Raw genomic sequence first — 22867 nt, 5'->3', positions numbered from 1 at the left:
GGCTACTATGTTTTAAGGATAGGGATGGCACTGCCAAGCATTAAAGTCTAAGGGAAAGGGAGGGAAAGCTGTTCAGCCTCGAGACCAAGGAAGGAAAAAGGGAAATTCCAATCACTTGGGTTTAAGCAACAGTTCCCGTGATTTTATTCAATTTGGTAAAAATTTTTTGTTCCAGGCGGTGCTGCCACAGGTGTCAACGAAGTAGGTGTCATTACTAGTTTGCTTATAAATATCACAATACGGATTCTAAGTGGGGTAGGGGGATGCTTTCAATGAAGTCATTACCTGGATGTTGACTTCAGTAACTTCCCAAACAAAAAGCCAGCATCTCTGCAAGTTCAGAACTGACAGTTTCACCAAGATTTAACAACAGCCATCACCAGGGACAGCCAAAACACTTAAATTTCAGTGCACTGGCACTGCAGTTGAAGAAATATTTCTCCATGCTTAACACACAATACAACAGAATTGCAGTATTTACCAAGCATGCCAGGAACTTCTACTTACCTAATATGAACTTCAGCAAAAGAGCCATTATGTTTTAAGTTCTGACTTCAGTAAAACAGACCAGTGCATTGTTTCAACTGAGCAGGCATACCCTTTATAAAGGAAGTGCAAAACTGTGGAGCTCAGCTATGCACTGCAATATGCACTAAATGAAATGGGAAAGTTAACCAAGCCAGTAATTTTTTCAAAAGCCCACAGTAATGCTAGAGAAGGTGCAACTAGCATCAAGTACAGGTGTCTAATTAAAACACATTCTTACACACATGAATTCCTCTGCAGTTACATAATTATGCCAGAGCCAGGATATCTCTGCAAAGCATGTTTTCAGTGATCCCAGCTCCTGCATACCTCAGACCCTGTGACTGTAGTGGTCAAACCCATTCAGACCAGCTGATGGTCATTTGACTCTCCGCACTATTTATACATTGCTCCATTAAGTGAAGCTTCTGATTGGGCTTAGCAGATTTACGAAAATCCTGCCCAAGACATTTTTAAAATTGCTTTGCCAGAGAACACTAGTACGAGCAAGCCTAGGGAGGTATAGACTTGGCACAGCCTTCTAAAAGCACTTCCTAAAGGCAAAACCACTTGCATTCTCAGAGGCCAACTAGCTAGATTGTTTTTAAAACTTAATTGCTGATAAACACAGTTACCTTTAACCAGGACCTATTTTTGAATTAACTTCAGTCACAGTCATTGAAGGATTTGATACAAATAGATAAGAAACCAGCCTAGTTGTAAAAAAAAAAAACCCTAAAGGATGCTGTAAATAATTATTCATTCTAGCATGCAGAGAAAACCCCTACAGATCAACTCAGAATAGGCAGAAATAAAATATGTTTGATATGGAGTTAAACTATCTGTTCACTGAAACTGATGGAATAACGAATAACTGAACCTACAACACTGGAGGGTGGCACGAAACTTCCATGGAAGGGTATAAGCAGGAGTTAAGGTTGTTAAGCCAGCAGCTTCTGTATGCTAATAAGTAATGCACTTTCTGTAATGCCTGCATTAGGACCGCACTGCTCTGCAAGCAAGTAGCATTCAGTTGTTAGCTATTGTTAGTAAGTGCTCATACCCCAGCGTGCTGTAACTATCCACTGGATGGTAATATAATACAAGAAAATGAATTAACTTATTCACCAAATCACAACTTTATGAGCAGTAAGGTAATTTTATATAAAGACAGCACACAGTGCCAGTGAAGTTTATGTTTAGGTCCACAGTGTTAAACACCTTGCCAGAGGACTCCAGCTCAGTTCTTTACAAAACATATGGAAGGTAGCTTTCTGCACACTAATGGTATTACAGAAACACCTACAGCTAGATCTGCTTGCATGGACACAAAACCAGTGTTTCTAGGAGTAAGGCACGGTTACAGTGCAGGAGAGTGACAAAGCTGGAAAGAGAGGGGAAGGCATAGTGAAAAAACACACTCCCCCCTCCCAAACACATGTGCCCCTGGGTTCCTCTCTTTAACCCAGGCCCACACAGGACATGAGACACAGACTGTCGACAGCCCCTGTGTGATAGGTTGGCCACACTCACTGCACATGGGTATTATGGGCATACATCAGGGTAACAGTACATATATGGAAGAGGCAAAGAGCTGGTGCTCACAGCGTATCAACATTGCTGTAGGCTGTAGTAGAGATAAGCAAGATCCAACAAGTGTCAAAGAATTATCAAATCTTTAGCTAGCTTAATTTTCTTTTTCTAAACACCATGCCTATACCTTGCAACAGCACACCCCCTGTATGCCAAGTATTAACAGTCTGAATAGCAATCCAAGTGAAACAAATACAAACTAACACAAAACACTATGTTTACTGCAGGCAGATATGATTCAGCTGAGATTAAGACTAAACACTACACAAAGTTCTGAGGCTGGCTGAAGTTACGCAAACAAGCCTCTCTCGATACCCCTAGAGCACAATCTTTGATGGCTGGGCTCTGAAAGCGCTACTATGTCCTTACTATGCAATTCTATTCAAGCTACCATGTAGTTCAGGCTTGCATAGTACACAGTCTGTGTGGGAAACAGGGCCCCCTCCATCTTTAGTAACACTGTTATTTATTCATGCTGGGTACCCAAGTGTGGAGAATATCAGGGGAAGAAAGTATCAATGTCAAATGGCAGACTAGTGAATAAACGAAAGCATGGCAGGGATGAGACAAGTTTGATCCAGAAGTCAGATAAAAAGCCAAGCTGCAACAATTCCTAATGCTAATTCCCAGGACTGACAGCCTGATCCTTCTGTATACTCCTCAAGGACCTACTTTAAAGATAATTACTCTTCCAAGTGCAAGTTAGTACTTACCTGAAGAGAACAGCATTCATATGTTACTTGAACTTTGCAACATAAGGCACTTGATTATTCAATTACAGAGATGATGCTACAAAGCCACCTGGTCCTGTATCACACCCTAATATGCAACAGGAGGGTGGTGAATATAAAAATTGTTTACTGTCCTGTTCCCCACTCTCTCTTCTTAATTGCCTTCCTATGGAGTTAACGCAACTGGAGAAGGCAAACAGCCCTCCCCACCCCACATTCAACAAGATGTAATATGAGGTTTACCACATTTATGCTGTGAACCTAAGCTGTTTCTGATCATCTCACTCTTCCACAGGGAAAATAACTACACACCCCCTCCCCACCCTCTCCAGCAAGATTATACAATGCCTACCTAGATACAAGTTTTAATCAATTAGTTGTAAGCCTATAGGATAGGGAACCTGGACTACAGGCATCATTTTTCCTTATGACTGACTCACCTTCTCACACCCTCTGAGACACACAGCTGAGGTGGCAGTCACCTTCCTTCTCCTGGTAAATGCTAGACCCATCCAAACAAAAGGAGAAGTCCACCCAAGGTGTCACACCTGTTGCCTTATACAGCACCAAGCTTTATTCTGGAAACACAAGGGGCAAGTTACACTTATTAGGAAGGTTTGAGTATTACATTATCCACATTTAAATTAAGAAAATGCAGAGTCTACAACTTCAAGAACACACCTTTAGTGTCAAGGTGAATATCTAAAAAACATTGGAGAACATTAAAGCCCTCAGGAGCCTGGAAATCTCAACACAGCAGCCAGATTACAGTTCAGATGCAGTTAAGGTCAGAAAATTTGAAATTCAACCAGAATTTGTATTCTAGATAAGTGTTATCCAAGTTATTTAGAACATGAAGCTCCTCACAACACCAAAGGCTCACAATTCTTTAAGTGTAAAGAAATATTTACAAGAGAAATCTGAAAGCCAGGGACATATTTTATCTTGCCTGAAGATTAACACACAACAACAGCATGCTACTATGCCAGAGACCTAAATTCACATGTTCATCCCACAGCTCACATGACTTTGCTTCCTTTAGACCATAAATGGTGAAGAGAAATATGCCCAGCAGAAAAGCAACTGGTACAATGTCCTAAGAAGCTTCCCAAAATAGACAACTATTCTACAAAACCAGGATTAATATTTACTGATATTAAATCTGCATGAAGTAATACACATCAGCAAGTCACATGCAGGTTACAAATACCAATTCACCCAACTCTAGATAGGCAGTATTCTATATTTAACTTCAGAGAAAACAGAAATAGCGATGTGTAAGGGACAGTGGCACCAATACTGATAAATACTTTTAAAAGATACGTATCTTACTCCAAATTGGTACTCCCAGGCATATTTTTGAAGAAGTCACACAGACCTAGCTTTACAACTTCACCAGCAGAGCAGTTTTAAAATACACAGAGGATCAAGAGTCCACAGGGAAACAACTTTGTATCCTACTGAAAGAACCATTTAAATGAAGATCCCCTGCCCCCTCCCCATGTATAAATATACAGGCATACACACACTTGCACTGAAGTAGTAAGATTAGTTAAACATGGGCAAACAAGCACATTGGCAGGAGAGCTAGATGGCCGTCAGTAATACTTTACCTTCTTTAAGCAGGAAGAACCTATTTGGATCTGGGCCTGTACTACCTGGGCCATCAGCTGAGGTGTTTAATAAGGCTATTAACATTTGAGTGACACACACAAGTCAAAGCCAGACCACCCTCTCATGCTTGACATGATACAGATAATTACGACAGGCAAAACAAGTGGCTGCATCCATCAGTGCAAAAACACTCTGTGACTGCTAGTCTGTAAGATTTTAGAAGATGTTGCAATAACTAAGGTAAAAATGCACAAAAGCCTGGGATAAGTCTCAAGGATGCAAGAGATTCTGACAATACTACTACTGCAGATAAATTGAAGGTTACTTGTAACATACAAAGACGACTAATACTAGAAGAGGGAGATAAGTTTGTGGCTTTATGGCTTTTCTTCAGTATCCCATTTAATAGATCAAAAAGTATGTGACCACATTGTAGGATGAGGATTTAACTTCTACTTTATCCCTTTCAAAAAGGAAAATACAAACCTGGAAGAGAAGATTGAAGTTGTGGAAATATTTCGTGCAAGTGGTAACCACCATTAAACAGAAGAGATGTGGCACCAGCTGGAGAAGCATCTTCTCCCACAGTAGATTCAATCCCCAGGCTGTTTTACCTGCTCATTTTCTAGTTTTTCCATAACATTAACTGTTTTTAGACCACCTTCAGGTCAAAAGTTAGCCAAGGACTGCTGCTGTGTAAAATGTAACTGGAAAGAACCAAGGAGTGGCTCACGTGAGTATCGAATTCATTCAGATGAGATACCTCAGGAATATTCCCAGATTCAAAAATACATCCACAACAGACAAATGGGAAGCAATACTGTCCGCCACTAAGGTGATCTTTCGAAAAGGCAGATTTATTCAGGGCAGGCAGAGACTACAGTGACAGGAATTCACAATACTAAGAATAGGGACTAGAATACCAGTGGGTTTGAAAAAGGACTCTTGAAGGGAAATCCTGAATAGTAAGAAGTATCAGTAATATTTAGTTTTGTACAGATTGCTAATAGTTTCAGGTTATGACTGACCAGTAGACTACACCAATCACAAGGTGGTCTCAGTTTTCATCTGTATAGTAAGCAACACCTACTACTGAAACTTTGAGATTTATACTCCACTACTACCGTGTGTACTGGTGAATAAACTCATTCTACAATTTGAGAAGCTCTTCTTGGAGAGCTATGTATGCTGCATTACAACAGCAGATCTTAACTGGAGCTTCCCATGAGGACTCCAAGCCTGGTCCAAATAAGCACTACTTCAAGGGTGCATGAAGTGCCCATAATACACACAAAAAGGATTTCAGTCACCACGTGGAAAACTGCTGAGAAGCCATGATTCCTCTCCTAACACATACTTAGAAAAACTCCTCAAAACGGACCATGACTAAAGGCTATATTATAGAAACAGCCTATACCTGACTGACTTAATCCAATTTGAGTTGCTGCAATGGGCACTGATTAGTTACAATTAAATTCAGCTGCCTAACAGGACATCTTATCTTAAATGCAAGCATTATTCATTTCTACTTCTAACACGATTGCAGAACATGAGCAAGTCCCAGGTATTCCTCTAAGAAGTTTTATGAGTTCTGTGGGATTGTTTGTCCCCACCCCCCGACCCCAGTATTTTTAAGGTATTCAAGTACTGCATTATCCACAGTAAGCTAGAGGAAACAAGAAAGCCTTTTTGAATCAGGCCTACTCTAACTCAACTTTCTGCCCAAAGGGGGTTTTTGCATTACCAAAGATGCCGCATGAAGAAAGTGGCAAAGTGTAGTCTAAAAGTAGAGTTTTAAAGACCAAGAATCCAGGCAGGACAGTGAGGACGACCAGCCAAGTGAAAACCCTATTGTTCATCTGAACACTACAAACATTTAGAAAGCACAAAACTCCAAGCCAACTTAAAAGCAAGTATGAATTACAGGAGAGGACACAGGTGTGTTTGCATCAGTATTGTGAATGAAGACTGCACTTCTGAGCAAGTGAGGGCATCTCCATCTCTCTACAGCTGCAAGACATACTGACTTCAGTGTGTCAGTACACATATTGTTTAATTGTTAATATTATTAATAATAAACAACAAATTTAATTAAAAAAATTGTTAAAAAGCAATCTTTGTAGTAATCACAGAAAACAAGTGGCAGAGCGTTCTATCTTCTTTCACAGTAAGTAGTCTAAAAGCAAGGTTACCTGAAGAAGGAATTACATTCACAGCAAAACAAACTGCACAACAGTCAGGAATGTGTCAGATCTATTAGTGCAATTAAATTTAACCTTTGAAGCAGAGCCTTTAGAACTAGATTCCTACAGGTCAAATGACATTAAGAGAACTTAAACATGGCCATATTAAATTCAGATCTCACACTGTATACTTTCATTCTTAACATCAAATGAAGAGAAGAAAAATGAAAGATGTCTTTAAACTGCTATTATACTAGAAAATTCTAACTATTATTAAAGGATATTTTAAAAAGACCAGGTAGATTTGCCCTGATAAGCCATTTGGTATATTTGATACACCCGATATTTTGTAATGCACAGCAGTAATACAGGAACACTATCAAACAGCTGGTCTCATTAACCCTCACTCTAAAGGTGAGGGGGAAGCCCAAACAAAGACACACATGAACACTTCCGAGAGGCAGCAAGGATGACAGGCACAAGTATTGACTTTTCATTCTATGCTAGTGGCGTGCTCAGCTTCAGACTGTTTTACTTCTTTCTATTTCTCTGCCCATAAGAGTCACAACCACTGCTGTGAACATCTGAAGGCACGAAACAATTCCTTTTCCTGTCAAAAACTGTAAGGAAGGCTGAATCCCTTACTAATAAAGCAGATTCACTCATTGACAACCTGTAGTGTTACGGATATAACACAGCTTTCCCACTCAAATTGTTTTCTGCCTATATAGCAGTTAACACTATATATAAAATGCACAAGTTTCCAGATAAGAGACAAAGACCTGGGAGTTATATTTTTTCCTACACACATTCAAAACATTTTCCCATCATCTATATAGTAGCACTTTGTTCTAAATGAAGTGCACGTTGCCATTTGGAGACTCACTTCACCATCCCACTGTAGTAGCCTTCTGAAGGCTCCCAGGGGAAACATCTCCCTTTTGTTGGCAGAATGCCTCATGCAGCATCACTGGGTAACCGACGGGGAAATCCAGTGCACTATACAAATACAAACATCAGCACAAGATAACAATTAGATGGCAGAGTTGCATATATCAATAAACTAGAGGAAGTGTATTAAAACAGTCATTTTGGAGATAACACCATTCACAGCCTAGATCCTGGTACATTCATAGCTTGTATAATCTGTACATAATCACAAGTAGTATACATAAAAAAATCCACTACATAAGTCAGGAAGACTATGGTAAAGTTGTTTAAAAATAAGCCATTCTATATAGACAAAGATCCAGAGTACAATACAAACATTTTCAGTTAAATTTATCCATCTGACAGCTCAAATAAGAGACCCCTTTGAATAGTTCATGCCTTCAAGAGAACTTACTCAGCTAAAGCTATACCTTAAATCCTAACAGGTGCAGTACAAGTGAAGCATTTTGTACCACATCTTGCCATAACTGGGAATTGACACTACAGGTTCTAGTGGGTTTAACTGCTTTCAACTTTAGTGTACTGAACAATTAAGCATGGCCTAAAATTTGTCAGAAACTATTTCTAACTGCATGCCTGGCTGACATACCACCAGTGGAGTAGTGAATCAGTCATACACAGACACATCAGTGGAAATTCTCCTGAAAGTAACTGGGCACTTAGTCTCAAGACCAAAAAGCACAAATTGCAAGGGAAAATGTAGACTGAAGCAAACAAGCATTCCCATCCAGTACTGCTCAAGTTCTGTTAGTGACAGGACAGGGGAGTTCAAAGTTCACTTTCACAGTTGATGTGGGTTTCCTTTAAGATGCCTGGAAAATGACTATGTTGACCACATCCACATTCTGAAAAACTTTTTTGAGAACTCCTAACGAAGCTTCAGCCAAAGGAACAGGAACTGACTCATTTGTACAGTACCCATCCACTGCACAGTCACTCTCAGATCTGTGCCCAAGATGCACACTGGCAGGATTAAAGCAGTCAAAGTTCACACTGTATTTGAGAGACCTCCGTTAGAGATTTCGTATTGACATGCCAGCACTTGGCATGAAGGTGTGTGCACAATGCATCCTTATCACTACAGCCTGCCGCTCACCATCAGTGTCAGCTCTACTATTGCAGAACACTAATTCATGCACAGAACTAAAGACCGAACTTAAGCTCAAGACCATGAGCTTTTCACAGTGTATTTTACTATTTTCAACTCAAACTGGCCATGAACAAAGAAATAAAAATACATGACCTAGAATGCTATTACAACCTATGTATAGAATAAACTAGTGTACTATTTCAAATGGACTTGACTGTACATACTGCACATGAATCAACTCATCCCTAGTTATGTTTTACTGCATGGTAAGACAGTTCTAAAAGTGAAATTTGAAGGATCCAACAAATCATTCAAATATTTCCAATTTACTTGGCAATCTTCAGTGCATGGGAAAACAGTATGCAGTAAAGGAGGCTCTGTACAGGACATGTGTACTACCAAGTATCACCTTGCGGCTGTTAGCTATGTATAGACTTGCAGAAAACAGGCATCCCATTTAGAAGTCAGCTTTCTACAAAATAGGTGTGCCACTAAGCCATTGTTTAAACCCACCGAAACTGCACTGAATCATTTCCCTGAATAGCATCACAATGAAGTGGGTGTGTTGTTTTTAAATCAAGGTGTCTGCTAGGCAAGTTTTTAAACAATTTTTTGGTTAACAGCACATCCCCAAAGCATAAGACTATCTTCTAAATTCCATAACAATTGCACTTACAAGCACAACATGCTGAAGAAGCAACTCTGCAAACAAAGGAACATAAATGCTGAATTCCAGAAAGAAAACCCCTTTGGTCTGACTACAGAACAACACTGCTCAGAATATCCATTACAACCTTCGGTACTCATATCTAACTGGACTTTCAAATGCAACCCTTTCAATTAATCTGACATCCCAGGAACAGGCTTCCCCAATGCTTTTGGCTCTCCAGATTGTCACAAAGAAGCAGCTTTATCTGCAGCATAGAAGTATTTTGTCATGTCCACCCGCCCCGCCCCAAAGGAATATTTGACTAAGCTTCCCTGCCCATATCTAGGCACCTTTTAATTGAGGTGTACTGATGTGGTATTGAATTGCATACTGCTCCTCCACCACAGAATGACATGCTCTTAACCTCAGCCAAGAAGTCAGAAAGTTCCAGTAGGCCAGTTTATCAGGCAGCAAAAGTATACTCAAAGTGCCCAAACCAAACCAGTCAGTTTCTGAAGTTACACATTATCAAGGGACATTCTGGCTACAACATGCACCTCTTCAGGCAGAAACTCTGGGGAAAATACTGCACTGGAATTGTCAAATTAGCTTTTCCCCCCCTCCCTCCCAGATCAGATAACCTAAGCAGATGTGTTTTGTGCCTAACAGGAGAGCAAGATATACCACAGTACTTTAGTTAAGAGGCAATTAGTGATTTGTTATTAAAAATACAACAGCACCTTCTGTACTCATTTTCTACTGTATGATCCACATCTTTCAGAGGAATTTTTCTATGTAACAGTGCTACCAAAATACAGAACTTCCAAGAAAGATATATCTCTATAGGATAACAGTCATAAGGGGTTTTTTTTGGCTTCAGAAACAAGTGATACATTTCAGTTTTTACTACATAAAGGTATCACCCACAGTAACCTTGCTGCTATTACCAATGTAACCACTAGAACACAAGACATTACCTTTCACATTCAGTTCACCATTCCTCCCCATTATTGTGCCTACCAAAAATGGCTGAACAAAGCCAGCAAGGCAGTTGCAGCTTTGACCATCATCCTGACTGCACTTCCACTAAGATTGCACGTGGATTTCAGAGTCCCAGAAGTTCATTCTTCCTACAGCCATAAACCAGTGATGAGAAAGCACTTCAGTTTTCTGAATGTGAAGTGAGATTTTTGCCTTCTCCAGCTGCTGTATTACAGAAGGTCTTAGTGAGACCTGTTTGATATTCCTCAACAGTTTCTAAGCAGTTCCAGAGGCAGGTGATCACCCAGCTAGAGCAGTATTGCTATTAAAAGTCAAGCTCACACTGGACCTGTTAGATCAAGTGCAGTATTTATGTCCTGTATGCTAAGATGGTGAGCCTGAGTATCAGCAGTCATTTCAACCTCTGACATCCAAGCATCACAAAGCGGAGCTAGGTTCCTGGAGCTGACAGCAGTGGAAGAGACAGGACAACTAGTAGCATGCAAATGAACTACTCCCTTAAAAGAAAAAGGGGCCAACAAATCACAGACAACTTCCACCAGAAGATTGCCCATGCTAGGCAACAAACCAGTGGTAGCGTGGAAACAAACCAGTCACTTGACTTCTAGTTACTCACCCCAGCCACAACGCACATCCTCTTGCCTACTTGCACCAACAGTTACTCCCAAGTGTTAAGGACGCTGCACTGCAGCATAGTTTAGCTGGCACCTACTAACTGAACCTCAGAAACCTTTTAAAGGTGCTCAGAAACCAGAGGAAAAATTCCCTTAAGGATGGATCAGGGCAGTTCCCCGATAGAACAGTTTAATACTGTCACAGCCCATACTGCAGTTTTTCCCTCCTCCAAGCGGATCAGTTTCCAACACTTCACTCTCTCTGCATCCCACTCAGGCTCTCCCTATCGCAACTGCAAATACTATTATGCAACTTACACGAGTGCTACATTTCCTATAGTTTCCGGAAGAAAGAATAAACATTGGATTTCATCCTCGTTCCACAGCTGCTTGTGGGGAGGGAGGCCTCCCGTCCACTCCTTCCTTCCCTGAGGAATTTCAGAGGAGGGGCAGAGCTCTCCCAGCCAGGCTCCGGCCCAGCTGCAGCAGCCCATGCCTGCTTCAACTGCCACCCACCAAACCCCACCAGGAGTATCACTTTGCCCGCATGTCATTTTGTCTGATGAAACACCTGCACATTTAGGGAGCTGGCTTCTTGAAGGCTGGTTTTGCTGCTGTTAGAGGTAAATTGGAAGCACCAATTATTGACAATAATATCAGTATTTCTTTTCATTTGCTAGGGACTATGTCAAGTGCACACTTCATTTTTGAGGCTCATTAGTAACCACAGTGCAAACTGATTGCTACTAGCACACATCCTCAAAGCACAGACAGTATCCATCAGAACAGTTACTCTTATTTAGAGAGGTCAGTGCTTTATCAAGCACCTAAGGAAATACCCTGAAACTTTTGAAGAGACATTCAAATGATTTAGAAATAATTATGCACTGGTAAGTGATTGGTGGTACTACAAACACAGGCATTAAGGACAAGTATCAACGTATTGCACCTCTCATGAATTCATTCATAAGCTTAGCTAAGGCCATAGGTTTGAAGAATTAAATATTTGTTGATGCTGCATGACTATTTCCCCCATGCAAAGGCTGTCATCTTACAAACTAGTGAATTTGGTCAGAACTTTTCCAACTCACAGGATTTGCCCGAAAGCTTAATCCTCCAGCATGCTAACTAATTTAAGGAAGCAGCTCAAAAAAAGACAAAATTTTCAATTCTGATTTCTCTAGATGCCTTCTGAAACAATCAGGATGGTCAAACATCCCATCTCATGACATCCCTGAATTTTTCACTTTTCTGTGAGTTTACTAGCCTCCCCTTGCAGGTGGGTATTTGCAAATATCTCCTGCTTTTATACAAAACCAGGACTATTATCACATGTTCATAGTCACACAATCATCTCCCATTCAAAGCGTTCAAATCCCACCCCGTAAAGTGCACTTCCAAATGCTGAACCTTCCTTATCACAATGTCATACCTTTTAACTAAGCCCAGAATTTGAAGTCAGGTTGTATACAAACATTACAAAGTGAAGTCTGACTTTTTAAAATATTTTCAATGGCATTATTCAGGTGTTTATTTAATGTCTGCCCCCCCCCCCCCCCCAAATTCAGATGACAAAGCAACACAGGCCCCTCAAACACAACTACTCCCAAGTATTTTCAGTGAAGATAAGACAACATTTGCTAGCAGAAACCATCTAATGTTTATTGCCCAACCACACACTTGTTAGGCAAGGACAGCAAAAGATTAGTGAATAATTATTTGTATTTTACAAGACCTGTGATGTTTTCCTTAAGGTGTGAGCAGCTGGCTGCAAAATTTACACCAGATGTTGCTCTTAAAATGAGCACTGATTTATAAACATGCAGTTTCACCATGACCAAGACAGTTACAAAACTGCACAACACCATGCACCTATTTATAGTAGGTATTTCTGATGGTGAAGGAAAGTGAAACATCTGGTTCAAGATGATTACGAAACAGATAAATCTCATCACATAATAACTACAGAGCATAACTTTTCAATAGCACAAGCTAATGTGCAAGAAGGACCCCAAAAGTCTGCAGAAAGATACAATGTATTAGGCATAGTTATTGTAAAAACAGACTTTAAAATAGCCATTAGAAGGCCAACAATCTTTTTTCAAGCTGGTGACTAACATGTAGAGAATAACTCAAAGTCTGCAGATTAACTGGGAGAGCGGCATCGCTGCCTAGTGCTAAAAGCAAGCTTGTATTGCTGTAACACAAATAATCATTCATATATTCAAAACAGAGGGATTTTTTCCTCCCTTCTCTACAGAGATCTTTGGAGACAGCCATAAATTATCAACATGGATGCATGCACTAGTAAGTTTGGCATGGCTGGCTATCAGGGCAAAGCCAAATATTTTAAGTTCTATGCACATGACACTAAGGTAAAAACATGGCTTCTGAGTGCGATCAGTAACGGAGCAGCAATATCTGTAACAGAACTACTCTGGCTGAGAAAACTTACTTTATTTCTTGAGTGCACATTAGAACAGATCAACCATCGTGTGCTCTAACAGAGAAATTAAGCCAATTTTATGAGTAGGGAAGACTCTGAGCAGGGGTACACAAAGTAGGCAAGTATTTCCATTTGAGAAATATATACTGCCTGCTCAGTGTTTCTGGGCAGTAATTCTGTCAGATAGTTTCCCTAGTTCAGTACCCCATCTTATAACATATAGCATAAGCTGTGCCAATGCAATATACTTTGGGAGAACAGCTACAGCTTCTTCCCTGAACTTAGATGCTTGTTATCCAGCTATCATATACTATAGTCAAAGATGAAAATTTTCACCTTTAAAAAAACCCAGACTCATTAGAAACAGAATAATTTCTACAAGATTACAGACAGTGCTCTCCTGTGAGCCATACCCAGTCCAACCTTCCCCAATCCCTATTTAAGGAACAAGATAATCTGATTCTTTGAGACAGTGGGGGGATATAACAGCGCACAAGCATATCAGCTTGAAAAGGAGGTCTTAGCTGTTCTTCAGTAAATAGCTGCAGTTCAAATTTATCACTAGGAGTAGTCAGGTTAGGCAGCACCTTTATTGTTGGGCAAGCTTTTCTGCAGGGATTGTACAGTATGCCCATGCCGGTTATCTGCAAGAAGAGGTCAGAAATAGAGCCATCAGGATTTGCTTAAAAACAGTTAGCCTAAACCTTTGGCAAGGATGATGGCCCAGAGAACCTCTTATGCACCATATAGTTCTTTCATTTTCACACCTATTTGTAGGTCATCACACCATCATCAACTTCAAAGCCATGCAGTAACTCTTCAAGGTTTGAGTCAATTCATTCTTAAAGCTTGCTTCATCTATCCAAGCCATAAAAAGCAGATTCTGTCCTGTGACTGCTAAAATTCTAAGATAAGCTACTTGTACCAGTAAATCACTTAAATCTTTACTGCTCATCAGCCTTTATAAGAAATACAACACAGTCACAGAAATGAATTGATGATGATGATGATTTGGCATTGTGAACTGATGCCACTATCACTACGTTTATCATCTGCGTAGGAGACAGGATTATTTAGATATATACTCCACCTCAGCCTGCCCATCCAGCAGCTGAGGTTTAACTTCTTTGGTGCTGAGAATTTTCAGTAAGATATTTAAAGCAATATTAACAGCCTACCACAAGCCTATACAAGCGCTCTGCCTCATACGCATGTATTTTCAAAGGTGTTTCCTTGGGATTTGTGAGAAATGGGAAACAAGTAACATCAGCTCAACTTTTCAGCTCTTGCTGTGAGAAGGAAGTTTTAAGAACAAATCAAATCAGGCATAGCAACGTGATCACCCCCCAAGAAAACTACTGCAGTCACATTACGCTGCATTTCCAACAGGTACATAAGAACGATCTGTACTAAAGTCAGATGGATGAACAAAGTGTCTCTGCTTTGATATAGAATGGCTCACACAAAGAATCCAGTTTTCAAACCTCAGCACAGTTAGAGCATAAAGGAGAAAAAAACCCATTACTGCTCAAAGAACTGCAGTCAAGATCAGTAAACTAAAAGGGAACTCCTCCTTCCCTTTATTATATAATAAATGTAACATCTTCAGATACTGGAAGCAAGTATCCTTGCCTATTAAAACCTTTCCCTAAGTTAAGGCTATCTAGAGGTATAACAACTAACCCAAAAAACAATTCCTGAGTGGGCAAACTAGTAATGTTCTAAGAGGTGGTGAACCATCGTACCAGCAAAAGCAATCCCCTACTGCCACATTTTAGGGGAGAGAAAAAAATAATCTATTCAGGCATCAAAATGACCTATGTAATCTAACCAGTTCAAGAGGCTATGGGGGTGGGGGCACACCACATGCATTGGAAGTTTCCATAGGTCATTGTAGCCATTATTTCTTATCTCCCTCACTTGAAAACCCATTTGTTTGGAAAAAGCTATCTGGATCCAGGAGGTGGGTGTGTTATGTGTGAAACATGAGAGAAGCATGGCATGCACCGGCACATTGTCTTAGAACACCAAAATTAATAAGGAGTCCAGAATTTGCTGTGATCTGACAATTCTGGGTCACACCATGCAGTGCTGTTTTATCACACAGGCAAGCATCTCCATACAACCAAAATATTTTACAGAATCCATCCACTGCTGAAGTGCTACCAAACGATTGAACAAACCTGGGACAGAAGCGAACCAGCCACATAACCCTTTCAGCATCTAAGGTGCTAGATGACACAGACTACCACTGTCACCATAGAAAAAAGTGCTAGTTTTATGCATTTCTCATGTCTGCACTTCTCTACATCAGTTAAGCACCACCACTTGCAATAATTAATAAAACACAGTCATTATGATACATAGCAGTTTAATTGTGGCAGTTTAAATTTCTGATTTTTTCCCCCTCCCAGCATTTTGTACTTCCAAGCGTTCTTTTTAGAACAAATATTTTCATTACATATGTTAAAAAAATCAGACAGCAAAAACATACTAACAGAATAAGCATAAAATGTGGTTTTGCATGAGATCATATACTACAAAACGTAAGGGTTTTTTTTAATGAATAAACTGGAACAGTCAACAGTATGACACAAACCAAAATACAAGTAACAGACATGATCTAAACAGAATTAGACTGGAACATGTTTATTTAATTCCTGAAATTTCAGTTTACACTTAAATCAGTCAGCCTCCACCTCATACAAGCATTTCAAAACAGGTGAGTGAAACCCAGTGGGAGGTGCCCAATCATTTTATTAATAGACAACACATCGACTACAGTTACATTTTTTTCAAGCTTTGACTGTTTAAGCAGAATAGTACGTGCTTTTTATTTTGAGGAGAGTGGGGGGAAGGGTGCTGGGGGACCTCTAGCAAGAATGCTAACCTTATGAATTCTTCCTCTGGAATTTTAATTGGTAAATCTATAAGTAAAAACGTACCCAGCTGCAGGGAGGGAGCTGCTCCCCAGCCCCACCACAAACACAGAACCTCGGAGCTGTTTGCTCAAGCCTTAAAACAGTCTTCTCCTTAGGTGGCATCCAGCCACACCTGAGCCAAGAAGGAGACTCCGATATCAGAAATTAGGTTATGCTCTCCCCTATTTGCAAAGGCATAGCACCTCTAGAAGACATGCTTATCTCAAAATCTATCCTTTTTATTGCTTCTCTTATTAGACATTTCCTACTCGTTTTTGCAATAAATTTAGCTACACAACAACCTTGAGCTCTATTTTTACGTACAGCATTGTTCAAAGAGCTTCCGAAAATTGTATTAGGAAAGAGAGAAAGGCCTTTGAACAATTAAGACAGAAATGCAATCTCAACAGTAGCTGCTTTTTCTCCTTTCCACAAAAAAAATCTTCATATGGGGAATAGGCAGATGAAAGCAAGAGATTTAAAAATAAGACCACCAGTGTTTTATGCACCAAGACCAACTGAGAAGTGCATACTCTAGGTGACACCTTTTAACCTGCAACCAAAGTGCTTTCTAAATGCATCTTGAAGAAGCTGCAGTTCAAAAAAGAAAGTAAAAATAAAGCTCAAAGTTAACAGCAGATTTGAAACAGAGTGAGTTTCCACATAATATAGCTGCTCTTTATCGATGAACAGGGGAGGTCAGCCATCTATTACAGGCACGGCTTCCCATCTGACTCGCAGGCAGCTTTCCCTGTGCCAACTGATGGGCCCTATTGCAGTAGAATGGAAAGAAACGTCCACACTGTAACTTGGTTTCTTCAAGAGTCTAGTGAAAACCAACATTCTGAATAGTGATATATACAGCGCTCTCCCTAGATTTCTATACCTTGAAGAAAATAACGTCTCTAGACTATATTACTTTTTTCTAAATACTTAGAGGACATTAAGTAACAGGCACGTGGGCAGCTACATCTAGTTTTAACATGCAGAAAGCAAGCGGTTTCGCCTAGCTAGTGATTTTAAGTCACTTGAGTTTCCACGTACGAAAAGCAATGGCCGAAGGACCCCCGCGCTGCCTGCGCCCCCCTCCCCGGCTCCCACCTGCGCGCCGCGCTCGCACCTCGAGGGAAGGAGAACGGGGCTGACGGCGACGAGGAAGTGGCGGCCACACGTGCTGGAGCTACTTTTACCCCGACAGGGTTCCGAGAAACACCTCAGAAACTTCCCCCTCCGCGAAAAGGGGGGGGGGGGGGGGGGGAAGGGAAAGCTCTGGCATCCCCCCGGCCCCCAGGTGCGCTGCCCCCCAGCCCGCGCCCGCCCCCGGCGCGGTGCGGCGGGAGCGCACGGCCGCGCCACAGAGCCCAGCCCGGCCGCGCCGCCGCGGGCCGGCCGCTCCCCCGGAGCCGCGCCGCACTCACCCGTGCTGAGCCCAGCGGCGCTCCCTGATGACAGGCGGCCCCGCCAGCCCGAAGCCCAGCCGGCCACACCGCCGAAGCGGCGGCAGCGGCGCCCGAAGCCCACCGCCCGCCCCAGCAGCAGGAGCGGGGCCAACCTGGGAACCGAACGGCGCTGCGCGCCCGCCGCCGCCGCACGCCGCTCTTATAGCGACCCGCCAATTAAGGGCGGCCAATCGGCGGGCGGCAGCCACGTGACGGGGCAGTTCCAATTACCGCGGAGAATTTTCTGAATTAGCGGGGTTACACAAAGGACACTCATTGAGGGGGAAGGAAAAAAGGGCAGCGAGCGGGAGCGGGAACGCCCAGCCGGAGCCTGCTGGTGATTTAAAGCAGGAAACTCCCTCGCCTCACACAGACACGGCCGCATTCAGCGCCGGCCAGCGGCTCCGCGGGAGGAATGTCTGGCGCACAGGACGCTAATCCTCGCCCCCGAGGCTGGGTTTACACGGCCATCGCCTCCCTCTTCCCCCTGCCGAGGCGCTGGACGGCCAGGGGGAAGGCGAGAACCGGCACCCTCCACCTCACCGCGGAAAGGAGCCCTGTTTGTTAAACATACGCAGATATTTTCGAGTGTAAGGTAGAAATGGCTCGCAGAGCAAAGGCTGGCGGTGACCGGTGTGCCGGCACCGCTCTGAAAAAACTTTTGTGTGCAGCAGATCATGCGAGTCGCTGAGAAAGGGAATTATTGCAAGGCGTTGAAAAACCAGCAATTACCGGCTCCTCGTGCCAGAAAAGCCTCCCGCAAGAAAAACGCGCCCATGCTCACACATGCTCCACGTTCTTATTTTGAGGAATTGCTGCGAGAAGAGATGAACGGCACATAAAGTACCAGGCTCTCACTTAAAAGCAATGCTGAAAAGCCTTACCTGCCCACAAACCCTCAAGGAACACAGCCCGACACCTCCCAGCACCTGCCTGTGCTGTCCTTCGCCTCCGCCTCCGCACCCTAGCGGACTGCGTACGGCCACCAACACTGCCGGGGTACAACCAGCACGGCGGCCAGGCCGCCTGCCACTGGCGAGCCCTGCCAATCCCGATTTATGGGCAGGAAACGTATGCCAGGACAAACCAGGCGAGATGACTCAAATCACCTCTCCCCCACCCTCCTGTTCCACAGAACAACAGCCCTCTTTAGCTACGGGGAGTAGGACCTCTTGGAGGAATGACTCAAAGCTGCTCTTGGGGGGTAGGGGAAAAAAAGCCCAGCAGAAGAGAAAACACCCAATCCCCTCCTTCCCCCCCTTCACATTATGTTCATTAAACACAACAACTGTCCTGAGGTAATAAACACAATAAAGACAAAGAAGTCTAGTTTTACCGCAAGATAAGTTTACTGAGGTCAAACCCAAGGGAAAACTAATCTCACCACATTTTCAAATTGTTTGGAATATTCCATAGCCCAATGAAACCATAAAATGACAAAAACATCCTATCCTAGAATAGTATGAGGATAACAAAAAAATGTTATATTTAACTAAAGGCAGATGACCTAATAAAAATTTCACACTCACATATCACACTTTGTGCATAAAGACTTGGTACCATTTTTTCATCTATTCCAATATTTTTTAAGAAAAAGATCCTACATTTTAACCTTTAGGTGGTATTTTTTATCTTTGATTAAAGTGATTTGATTAGAATAAAGATATCAGAATACTTAAAAATTTTAGTCTTTATCCTGTCATGAGCATTAAGCTAGTAAGTGTAAGTAACAGATAGATAGATTAGCTTATGGAGAGTTACCTGTTCCATCTTCTTGAGGGACAGTGAATAAATCTCTCTCAAAACAGCCACGGGTTTTCTATTAACATAAAAAATGAGAGACAAACTGCCCACTCTTACTGGAAGTTTAATAATAGATAACCGAATTGAAGAAGAGACTAGGACAACAGACACAGCTGAAGAAATTAGGAACTGGAAAGCAAACCAGCCAACACCTCTCTGATGACTTTTTGCACGTGTCTGTATCTCCATCTTCAAAAAGCTGCAGCTCCTCCTCAGCTCCTGCCATTGGAAGGTTGTTCCAGAAGTCGCTTCTGATAGTTGGACCCTTTTTTTCAAAATTTCCATCTTAAACTTATTCAGGGCCAGCTTGCTGGCACAACATCAAATCATCAGCATTGTCCTCTCCTTGCTAAAACAGTGCTTTTCCTTTTCCTGTGCTATACCACAAATGCCTCCGTTCTTCCATTCTGCAGCTTGCTGGTAGACAGCAGTTGTATCTGCCTTTGACTCTGATGAGATACTTAAGCCTAATGATTTTATCACGCTGCAGCTCTCAGCTCTTCCCTAAGCATTTATTATGAGGTTCTTCATGAAAATAATTTAGATTAAAACAATCAAATTACTTCACTGATCTTTTTGAATGGAAACCGTGACTCAGATGAGCCAAACACAAAATATTCCACCAAAGTATTCTATGTATAGCATTTGTGTGAATTCGTGTGGCTGAAGCCAGCCAAATAACGTAAGTACTCCATAATGGAAAAGCTGATTAACCATTATAAATACTTCAGAAGTACATTTTAAGGTAAAATCCTCATAATATCCCTGTGAAATGGTAGACTCTAGTCTCCATTAGAAAATGAGAAAAGGAGAGGCCAGGAATACTTAAAATGTCTTGACCAACATCAGAGAAGTTTCCATCAGGAACTGAGCAGCACCTAAGGAGCTCTTGGCTCCTTGTCCCATGCTGCAACTCTGGGAGTGTGCTGCACATCTCATTCCAACCTTGTACCGAGCTGGATGATCTGTAGTCACCTTCTATGTGGCTAAAACATAACATTCAAAAATGATACCAGCTGGTGTCTAATGGGGTAAGACATTCTTTCATTGTTGACCTTGTTAAGAAAGACTTCTCTGGTAGAGTCAGTGTATTTTATGGTGATAGTATTTCAGCTTTTGTTAGAGGGATTTGGGTTAGAGGCTGAGACTTTTGTCCTGCTGCAGAAAAGGAATGCAGAAAGGTGCATCACTGAATGCTGGCAACAATTGTCTAATTTCAGCAACTTGGCTATGTAAGCATGACTGAAGTTCAGCTGGATTCTTCCTGTTGTACTTTCTGGGAGAGGGGTACTTCATTTTAACACAGAAACCCAGTTAGAGCAGGAAGGGAGAGAATGAGGAATGTGAAAGGGAAGGCTTCTCTTCACCCTACTCTGTGCACCTCACAGACAAAGTTGAGCAGCGTATTTGCCTACATTTTTCTCTGTTGACCATTTCCTCAGGAGACTTTTCTTTATTGTTCCATCAAAGCCTGTTTCCTGCTGTAGTCAGCAATTCTCCTCTCCCAATAAGGAAGTTTCCCTATTTTTCCCTTTTGACTTTCTCACCTTTGTGTCTCAGTCCAAACGCAAGGGGTAAACTGCCTGATTCCTTTTAAGATGGTCATCATTGGTCTTGGACACAGGGACCATCCAGCTGATGACACAAGCAAGAGGGCTTGATCCAGGTGGGGTTTCAGGACCCCACAGTGCTGCCGAAGGCCACCGCCTACCACACCTTAGGTACTCCTGTTCCTCAGGGAGGTATACAGCCCAAGCTAGATAGTTCCCATCTTGCATAAACCAGTGATGCAAGAGAAGGATGGGAAAAGGCCACAAAGAGACCACACGGGCAGACCAGTGTTCCCTCTCCAGGTCAAGTTTATTCATAACAGTACTTTGTGACCAGGGCTCAAAAACACGCAAGTCACCTCTGGACTGGGGAAAAGAGCAGATGCTCCATCCTTCATGCTTCCCTGAGGAAGGGAGTGAGCCTCACAGTAAACTGACACCACCCTTAATGCTAATTACACTGAAGGCCCTCCTCTGCCAGAGGGGAAGAACCCAGCCCACAGGGAAGCACCCAGCATCACTGGGATGTGTGAACTAGGTGCATAGTCACAGACCACGGACCTGTGTGTATATATCCTCCTTACAGTAGCTATACAGAAGCAGGGGATGTTAGGGAGGAGAGGAAGAAATTAATTTCCTCTTTTCCCTGCTGTAGATCCTCTTTTCCTTGGCGTATCTCATGCCTTTACTGAAAAAGTAAAGATTGTAAGCACAGAGCTAATGAAAGATACATCATTCAACTAGAAAGTTACTAAATTAGTATTATCTGGGTAAACAAGTGATCTTAGGCTCCAAGAACATCCCCCCTGTCGTCGTCATCCCCCCCCCTTTTTTTTTTCTAAATCCCCTTTGATATCTATCCTAAAGTATCACCTATTTGTGTCTTTTAGTAAGAGTGGAAGGGCTGTGTGAGCATACTTGGCTAAAAATACACTTTTCCACCAACTTAGGCAACTTGGGGTACCTATGTGACTGATTCTTAGCATCAGTGTGCATGAAGTCCTCTGTGCTCAGTGTCCTATACATAAACGCACGTGCCAGCTTTCAGAGGCACTGAGCTCCTAATTTCCACTGGGATTGCTGGACTGCATCACCTCTACATACCAGATCTCCATAAACATCTCTTTTTCATGTATAAAAAATCTCCTCTGAATGCTTCTAGTGTCTGATCACAGAACTTGAGCCCTTGGCTCTGAGGAACCATGGCTTGTCAGATACAATGGCAAGCAGAACCATAACATTTATACTTCCAGCAGCAGGTGAAGCCAGAAGACTGCCATCGCCCATACAAAGAGGTATCCGACACAAACTGTAGAAAACAGGACACACTGCTATACATTTGTGAAATGAAAGCAGTGCAGCTTTAATCTCTTCTTGGGGAAAAGCTTGTTATGGTCTAAAAATGGTCTAACACTACTTAAGAAAAAGACAAAAATAATACCTAGGTAAGCTCTTATGGTACTCCATTTCAACAAGAATCTCCATATATGGTTTCCTCAAAGGTCTTTTTTTTTGGAAAGACAGACTTAGAAATACAAGAACTTGAGCAATTTTAGCATCGCTTGCTGTAGGCTTTGCTAAACTGCTAAAAGCAATCACGTTTCAAGCCCAATACAGTACTGCTGTCTGTTAAAGTAACATGAAAAACGGAGTGCTGCTGCTGCCTCCATACCACTTGTGAAAAGGAAGTCTTATTAGGCTCGTATCAACATAAGTAAGCAGCTTGAAGAAGGATTTCATTTGCTCTGTTTTTAAA

Source organism: Falco cherrug, chromosome 2 (assembly GCF_023634085.1).
Source record: "Falco cherrug isolate bFalChe1 chromosome 2, bFalChe1.pri, whole genome shotgun sequence".
NCBI lineage: Eukaryota > Metazoa > Chordata > Aves > Falconiformes > Falconidae > Falco > Falco cherrug.
Note: the sequence above shows the minus strand (reverse complement) of the source record.